The sequence below is a fragment of the Petaurus breviceps genome, unplaced genomic scaffold (genome assembly GCF_028583685.1).
Source record: "Petaurus breviceps papuanus isolate PSGF00001 unplaced genomic scaffold, PetGlider_PUasm1.0 38, whole genome shotgun sequence".
NCBI classification, from domain to species: Eukaryota; Metazoa; Chordata; class Mammalia; order Diprotodontia; family Petauridae; genus Petaurus; species Petaurus breviceps.
The window spans coordinates 51649608-51659228 of record NW_027186304.1 but is presented as its reverse complement, the minus strand read 5'-3'; positions in this window follow the sequence as shown (position 1 = coordinate 51659228).

Below are 9621 nucleotides of genomic sequence, written 5' to 3'. Positions count from 1 at the left end.
TTTATGAAATTATCAAGGAAAACTGCCATGATATTCTAGAACCAGAGGGGGAAATAGAAATATTAAGAATCCACTGATCACCTCCTAAAAGAGATCTCAAAAGGAAAACTCCTAGGAATATTGTAGCCAAATTCATGAGTTCCCAGGTCAAGGAGAAAATATTGTAAGCAACTAGGAGGAAAAAAATTCAAGTATTGTAGAGACACAATCAGGATCAGAGGGCTTGGAATATGATATTCTGTAGGTCAAAGGAGCTAGGATCAAAAGCAAGAATCACCTACCCAGTAAAACTGAGTATAATACTTCAGGTTAAAATATGGATATTCAATAAAATAGAGGACTTTCAAGCATTCTTGATGAAAAGACCAGAGCTGAATAGAAAATCTGCCTTTCAAATACAAGATTAAATAGAAGTATGAAAAAGTAAACAGAAAAGAGAAATCATAAGGGATTTATTAAAGTTGAACTGTTTACATTCCTACATGGAAAGAGTATATTTGTAACTCATGAGACTTTTCTTAGTATTAGGAGAATTAGAGGGAATATGTGTGTATGTGTGTGTGTGTGTGTGTGTGTGTGTGTGTGTATACACAGCGAGCATAGGGTGAATTGAATATGAAGGAATGATATCTAAAATATAAAATTAATGGGTGAGAAAGGAATGTACTGGGAGAAGGAGAAAGGGAGAGGTAGAATGGGTAAATTGTGTTGCATAAAAGAGGCAAGCAAAAGCTTTTATAATGGAGAGCAAGAGAGGAGAGATGAGGGAATGAGTGAGCCTTACTCTCATTGAATTTGGCTTAAGGAAGAAATAACATGCACACTCAATTGGGTATGGAAATCTATCTTACCCTACAGGAAAGTAAAGGGGAAGAGGATAAGTGGGGAGTAAAGAAGGGAGGGCAAATGGGAGGAGGGGGTAATCAGAAGCAAACACTTTTGAGGACAGGGTCAAAGGAGAGAATAGAACAAATGGAGGCAGGATAAGATATAGTTAGTCTTTCACAACATAACTGTCATGGAAGTGTTTTGCATGACTACACATGTATAACCTATATCAAATTGCTTGCCTTTTCAATGAGGGTAGGTGGGGAAGGAGGAAGGGAGAGAATGTAGCATTCAAAGTTTTAAAAACAAATGTTAAAAATTGTTTTTACATGCAACTGGGAAATAAGACATTCAGGCAGTGGGGTATAGCAATCTGTTGTGCCCTACAGGAAAATAGAAGGGAAGGGGATCAGAGAAGGCGGATGGGTGATATAAGGGAGGGCAGATTGGGATAAGGGGTAATCAGAATCCATGCCATCTTGAGGTGGGGAGAGGGGAGAGATGGGGAGAAAATTTGGAACTCAAAATCTTATGGAAGTGAATGTTAAAAACTAATAAGTTAATTTTAATAATAAGAAAATTTTAAAAGATACTTTCACATGAACTTTTACAAAATGTGAGTAATTAATTTGCTAACCAACAGGGGTCATACATTAGGAGAGTCACAATGTGCAGCAGGAAAAAAAATCCTTTAAAAGAGGAAGCCATATGCACAGTTAACTTTCGATTAATAGTGTTTCAACACTCCATTCAACAAATATTTCTAATCATAGTTAGCATTTCTGTAGCATTTAATATGTGCCAGGCACTGTGCTAAGCATTTATAAATATTATCCATATGATTCTCACAATACCTTGGATGTAAGCTCTATACTAACCCTAAATTGACAGCTATATCAACAATGAATTGAGGTGCCTATCTGTCCACAATCCCTCCAACATTTCCTATTATTCTCCACCCACATATTAAAAGAGAGTGAGATGGTGTGGTCTGTGAACTATAGACTTGTGAATGTGATGTGAACTTTTGGCAAATTTCTTAAACATATTGGAGGTACAAGTTAGTTTCTAGTAATGGTAGTGATCGCTTACAGATAACATATTTTCCTCAAGAACTGGTCATGGCTGAGTAATTTAACTTTTCTTTTTGGATTGGGTTACTGGACTGGCGGGGGAGGGGAATGCCTTGACATAGTATACCTCAATTTCAGGAAAGCATTTGACAGTCTTTTATGCTATCTTAGTGGAAAAGATGGAGGTATATGGCTAGATAAGAGGATGTTAAGAAGGATTCAGAACTGGTTGAATGAACAGAACCAAACACCAATTACTAATGGATCCCCTCTGCCTTGAAAGAAGATCTTTAATGGAGTATTCAAGAAAACTTTTCCTTATATCTTCAATGATCAATGATTTTCATCCATGACCTGGAATAAAAAAATGAAAAAATTAGCCAACACATTGGATGACAGGGTCAAATGAAAAAAAGATCTTAATTGACTAGAATATTGAGCTAAATGTATACGGTGAAATCTAATATAGATAAGTCAACAAACTTTAATTAAGCATCTACTATATGCCTATGGATCTATAGATATATTTATATGGATATGGATATAAAGACTCTCCAATACAAAGAAAGATAAAAACATTGACTGCTCCTAAGGAGCTCACATTTCTTCACCTTCCCCAACCCCCATTGGTAGGGAGACAACATGCAAATAGCATATTTTTTAAAAGATATATATGTAAGATAAATTGGAGGTTATACCAGAGGGAGGCATTAGGAGAACTAGGAAAGGCTTCTTGAGGAAAAGGATTTTTAGGGTTTTAGCTGAGATTTGAAGGAAGGCAGGAAAGCTAAGAAATGGAGACAAGGAAGGAGAGAATTCCAAGCATGGAGGACAGTCAGAGAAAAGCCACAGGGTGATGTAATGTGTGCGAATTCCAAGAGACAAAGTTCTGCTGAAGTGGGGAGAGACTTGAGACAGGAAAACTAAGCAGAAATCTATTGAAATAGGCCTGGCATTAGCTGATAGCCTGAAGCAGGGTGGTGGTAGTGGCAGAGGAGAGAAGGGGGTATATGCAAGAGACATTATGAAAATGGGATTGACAAGAATTGGCATCAGATTGGATATGGGAGAGGTGAGACAGAAGTTGAGGATGACATCTAAGTTTTGAGCATGGGTGACTGAGAGGATGGTCTGGCACCCTAGGCAGTAATAGTGAATTTTAAAAGAGGGAATGGTTCGCTAGAAAAGATAATGGATTCTGTTTTCGATGTGTTGAGTTTAAGCTGTCTACAAGACATCCAGTTTAAAATGTCCAAGAGGCAGTTGGATATGCAAGACCGGAGGTCAAGTGAGAGGTTATGGTTGAAGAAGCAAATCTGAGAATAATCTGAATAAAATATATGGCAGCTGATGAAATTGACAAGTGAAAGAGTAGAGAGAGAGAAGAGAAGACAGTCCAGGACAGAGCCTTAGGGAACATCCATGGTTAGTTGTGGGATGTGAATGATCGTCACAGAAAGTATTTAAAGGGCTGTCATGTGGAAGAAAGATTAGTCTTTTTTTTTTTCTTAGCCCCAGAGGGCAGAGCTACAAGCAATGTTAGGACAGTTGTAAAAAGGCAAATTTTAGGTTAGTATAAAGGAAGACTTCATAACAATTAGACTTCTACAAAAGTAGAATGAGTTGCCTGGGGAATTAGTTGTTCTGCCTCACTGGAAATCTTTAACAAAAACTCTTTGGACATTTGTTGGGGATGTTATAGAAAGAATTCTTGCTTCAGGTGTATGTTGAACTAGTACTAGACCAGCTTTCAGGTTCCTTCAAACACTGAGTTTTGTCATTCATATCAGGTGCTAAAACCTCTCTATTCCAACTCCTTATCTCTCATTTCTTTCTCTCCATTCTCACAATCCCCATCATAGTTCAGGCCTTCATCATCTCACTCTTGGACTATTGTAATAACCTCCCAATTGGCTTTCCTGCCTCCAGTCTCTCTGGCCTCTTCAATTCATCCTTCACAAAATGCCATGATAATTTTCCTAACACGTGGGTGGGTCTGACCAGATCATTCACCTATTCAAAACTCCTCAGTTGCTAACTATTGTTTAAAGAATTGATTCTCAAAGTATGGCTTAGGGAGTCTCTAAGTCCCTTTGAGTCAGTCCATGAAGTCAATACTAATTTTACAATTACACGAAAACGTTATTTACCTATTAAAATACTCCTCCCTCTTCCAACTACGTATCTGTGTAAGACTGAATTTTCTTCGTATACTTCACTTCAAACAACATACTCCAAGGGAATGAATGAAGAAACACATATGAAAATCTAGTCGTTTTCTATTGAGTCCCAAAGTAAAGAGATTTGCAAATATATATATATCTTTTAAATGCCATTCTTCTCACTAATTGTTTCATTTTGGAAAATTTAACTATTTCCACAAAATGCTATTTATATTAACATGTAATGGGTTTACTCTTACTTTGAGTAAATAAAGAAATATTTTTTAAATGTATCAGTTTAATTTCTAATATTGTAAATATCAGTGAAGATAACCTGCTTAAACAAAAACTCTTAGGGTCCTCAATAATTTATAAATGCATAAAGTTTGAGGACCATTGACAGATAGGACAAAAATATAAACACCATAGTTGGCATTGAGAGGTGCCTCAACAATCTGCCCCCGACTTCCCTTTGCAGTCTTATTTCCTATTTTCTCCCACTTCAAACACTGTGTTCCAGCCAAACTTTAATATTGTTTGTTCCCCAGTCTCAACCTACTATTTATTACTTCTGCACATTTGTGCCTGTGACTCCTCATGCCGAAAATGCACTTCCATCTCATTTCTGTCTGCTAAAATCCTTTTCTTCTTGCAAGGCTCAGCTCAGATGCCACCACCCCCATGAAGCCTGACACCTCCACCCACACCCAGATAAAAAATGTCTCTCCTTCCTTTTGCTAAAATGCTTTTCCTGGCTCTCCCCTTTCCCACTATCACAATCTACCATGTATTATTCTAATGTTTGAATGCCTCATCACCACCCCACCTCTAGAGTAGATTATAAGCTCCATGAAGGGAGAACCATAATGATTTTCATCTATTTATCCTAGACCATGACCAAGGAGGGACAAAACTTAGCAAAAGGAAGGAGAGGTATTGAAGAGGTTAACCATAAAGAGGGTTAGGGTTGCTCTGAAGACCCAAAATACCAACAAGCTGGGTCCTACAAAATGAATTCCACTCAAGCCTTCTCTCAGCCGAAGAAAAGTTTATTAAAAGTTCACTTGTAGGGGCTGCCAGGTAGCAAAGCGAGTAAGAGCACCGGCTCCAGTGTCAGGATGACCTGGAGATCAAACCTGGGGCTCAGATACTCAGCACCACACCCAGAAATAACTGGCCATGTAACCTGGAGCAAGTTACTTAACCCCGATTCCCGATTGCTTTAAAAAAAAAAAAAGTTCACTTGTATTGGACACAGAGTAAGCCTGTGCTAGGTCATTCTACGGCGCTCTGTTATAGGAATGTAAATTTTTAAGATCGTCCCTGACCCTAGGTTAAATGCACCTGGAGCCTGTGGTGGGAGGCTTGTTTTTCAGGAATGCCCACACCTTGGTGCTTTGTGATTGGGCAGTGGGTCAAGAGGGTTGTTACATTCTCTGACCCAGGAGAAGGCTATATAATCCCTGATGTGAGACTTTGTTTTGGGGCTCACTTTGAGAAGTGTTGTGTGATTTGACCAGATGAGACTCTGGGGAGCCGTTGAGAGGCCCCCAGCTTTGAAAAACCCAGATGTTGATGCTTCCCTATCTAGTAACTGTGATTTGGTATGGATGTAATGGTTGGACAGCTTGGAGACCTGTCTGCTTGATTTGTTTCTCTGTCTTGTAACTTCTGTCTGTATACTCTGAAGTTTGGGGTGCTGACCTTTTTCCTCTGAACTAGGTAAACAATATATGTTTGATTGATTAAAGTAAGCTTGTTAACCCATTTTGAGTTGCTTTCCTTTAGAAAAGCAGATCTAAGAACCTGCGTTGGTAGCCACCCTGGGGATGCTGGGGTGCTTGCTGCTACATGTTCTCACAGACATGGAGACAATATGGGGTCTTATATACAGAAGGTTGTGGGAGGAATCTAGGGGTGGTCTAGAGGAAGAGTTTGGGGAGGGTCAATGAGTGATTAAGGGTGGGAAGTTGTAGGATGCCACCTAGAGACTACAGACCATGGTGGGCTAGGCCAGTTCACGGGTGGATTGATATTTTGATAGGCTCAGGGGTGGGAAGTCTAGTAACAGAGGTTTGGGCCCAGCCACAATGTAAGGCTTATGGCCTCATGCAAATGCCTCATATGATTTAATCAGCATTCAAGGGGGGTTCCCAGAGCCTATACCTCATCAGTATAGGACAATAAATAACCAAGAAGTGATCATAACAATAGCAATACCAATAACACTAGCCTTTATATAGCTCCTACTATGAGTCAGGTACTGTGCTAAGAACTTTCTGAAGATCATCTCATTTGATCTTCACAACAATGCTGTGAGTTAGGTACAATTATTAGCTCTGTTTTATGATTGAGAAAACTAAAGCAAATGGGGACTTGTCCAGGGTGCCACAGATAGAACCTAAGTCTGCATTTGAACTCCCATCTTCCTGACTCCAATCCCAGCATTCTGTACATTGTGCTGCAATCACTGGCCTAGCTGTGTCCTGAACAGAGTTCAGGAAAGGGACAAAGAAGTTCCAGCTGGACAATTTAAAAGGAAGATCCAGGGAAGGAGGAAAAAGTCGACCTGCTGTTAAATATAGATAAGATTGTCACAGATAAAATGCTGAGGGAGGGCATATTACCTGGCATTAGGATGAACAAAAGGGAAGGGATGACAAAATATTTATAAAGCCTTGATGAAGTATGGGTTCTGGGAGCCCCCTCCGGCTCTCCTGAAGTCCTTAAGGTACAGGCTCTGGGAACCTTCCTTGGACTCTTGAGTTAATCATCCCATTTGATGAGGCATTTGCATGAGGCAATAAGCCTTACATTGTGGTTGGGCCCAGACCTCTAGCCTAGTTACTAACTGCTAACTACTAACTCTAGCCTAGTTACTAGCCTAGCCCTCCATTGTTCATCTACTTCCCACCCTGGAGCCATCAAAATATCAATATACCCTTAAACTGGCCTAGCCCACTATTGTCTATAGTCTCCAGGTGACTTCCCACTCTTAATCACTCATTGACCTCATTAACTCCTCCTGAAGACCCTGCCTAAACTCCTCCTCTAGACCACCCTTAGATTTCTCCCACAATCTTCTATATATAAGACCCCATCCTGTCTTCATGTTTGTGAGAGCACCATGGAATAGTGAGAGCGCCACAGAATGCCACAGAACAGTGAGAGCGCCATAGAATGGCCTAGCACAGACTTACTCTGTGTCCAATACAAGCAAACTTTTAATAAACTTTACTTTTCTAGGCAGAGAGAAGACGTGAGTTGAATTCATTTGGCAGGACCAATCATGTTGGTATTTTGGGGTCTCCAGAGCAACCCTAACCCTCTTAGTGGGGACCCTCTTCAGCCTGATCTAGAAAAACTGAGTCAAATTCATTACCATCATTTCTTAAAGACCTACAATTGAGATTGAAGTAGAAAGACCAAGGAATATATAGATATAAAAATATAGATATTTAATATAAATGTCTTGATCACTTTCTAAATGTTTAGGCTTAGGTCTACGTGGTAAATGAGTTAAACATAGGCTATGGAGGCCAGATGAGATGCCCTGTGGTTTCCTTTATCTGTATCTTACAAACTGAAGTAGTCAAAAGAGAAAGAAAAAGTAAATTAAAAACATAGAAAATCTTTACTGTCTGAGGAGTTAGTTATCCAGAGTTATCTAGTTCAGATTCATCTCTTTTTTGCCTTCCTGCTCTCTACCCTATAAATATTTCAGTACTTACTACCTAGGTATGAGCTGGAATGAGCAAAGAAAGAGAAATTTAAATCAGTAAATCTTCCATTTAATACTGCGGTTCTGGTAAACAGCTTACTAAGGGAGAAAGTTAGACACTGTGAGCTAAAATGAAGTTTGGGGATTATGTATAAATCCCATTTGCATGAATAATAAGAAGTTGGCTATAAGGTAATAAAAATGCCAAAGTATTATTTCTGAGAATGGAACATAACAAAATTAACCCTATATGAAACAGAGCTTTAGCATACTTTTTATGTCTATGTTGTGTAAACAGACAGGTTCTTTTGACCTTACACCTATCTTCCTATCACTGCTCATGGAGTATCCATGCAAAAATGCCCTTGGGGGATGGGGCGGCTAGGTGGTGCAGTGAGTAAAGCGAGTAAAGCACAGGCCCCCCGGAGTCAGGAGGACCCAAGTTTGGTTCCAGCCTCAGACACTTAACACCCACACAAAACAACTAGCCGTGTGACCTTGGGCAAGTTAACCCCAATTGCCCTCCAAGAGGCCAAAAAAAAATGCTCTTGGGAATTTAAAGAGAATACAATTTGCTGAAGATAGGCATTCCAGTCAAGAAATGCAAAATGGCTTCTCCATTGAAATAGCTGAGGGCATATATCTGATTGATTCAGCTGGAGGATGGATTGTGTGATAGAAAACAAATCAAAGCCCATCTTAACAGATAAGATTGATTTACTTTTCAAGTGAAACATTTCAGAGTAAAAAACAGGTAAAAAAGAAAAGAATTGTTAACAGGTATGAAAAACACATAGGCTATATTTCAATTTTTGCAAAGTTTGGGTGTGTTTTACCTAAAAAAGTTCTGGTAGAAGGTAGTGGAGTAAATCATAGTGGTCAAGTGAGAGTGGGCAGAGACCCTTCAGCAGATACTGACTGATTCAGAAAGGACGACGGAGAGGAAGGATGCTTTGGCAAGGTACGAAAGTGTGAGTGTGCATTCCACTGTCTTTGTGAAGTCTCTGCCTACTCGCTTCTTCTGCACCCCACCCAGGGAGTCGTCCCTACTATGTGAAGGGACTGATAACTCTTACATTGTAATAGCCAGTTCTAGGACCGGCCAGCATACTGTGCTGCTGCTCTTGCTGCTGCTGCTGCCATTGGACCTTTTTAGACAGATATCAGATTGTCCGAAGGCTTGTAAGGCTCCGCTCAAGCCAGAATATGGTCATGGCTGTTAATTATCACAAATAAAGCTGACTTCAAGTACAACCTGACATTTAAATATTATTTTTAAGGGAACTAAAAAAAACCCATTTAAATAGTAACAAGTAGGTTTTAAAAGTTCTATGAGCTAATACTTGACATATCGCCGAATGGAGTTTTTAGAAATAAGTATCTGTGAAAAATAGAACAGATTCTGAAAGTTGGTGATAAATTTTCTCAGGATTCAAAGGGATTTCTTACTACTTCAATACTGAAGAAGATCTGGGATTTCAGTGACTACGATGATGCAGATCAGTAATCCTTCATGGTGGTTTCATAGGTTGCTATGTGCACAAAATCCATTACCACTGATCAACCTACAGGGACCAGGCTCTCCAAGTTTAGTTAAGTTTTTCCTTAGGCTCTTATTCCATCTTTCCAGCTTGGTAGAAGTTTATAGAGCTGGTGTCCTACTAACATAGCTTTTGTGAACACAGGTGATATCATGCTAAGAAGAGGCATGGGAGTAGGATTTGAAGTTATGGAAACAGGAAGGAGAGAGGGAAGAAAGAAAGTGAAAGAAAAAGAAAAGGGGAGGGAGGGAAGGAAGGAAGGAAGGAAGGAAGGAAGGAAGGAAGGAAGGAAGGAA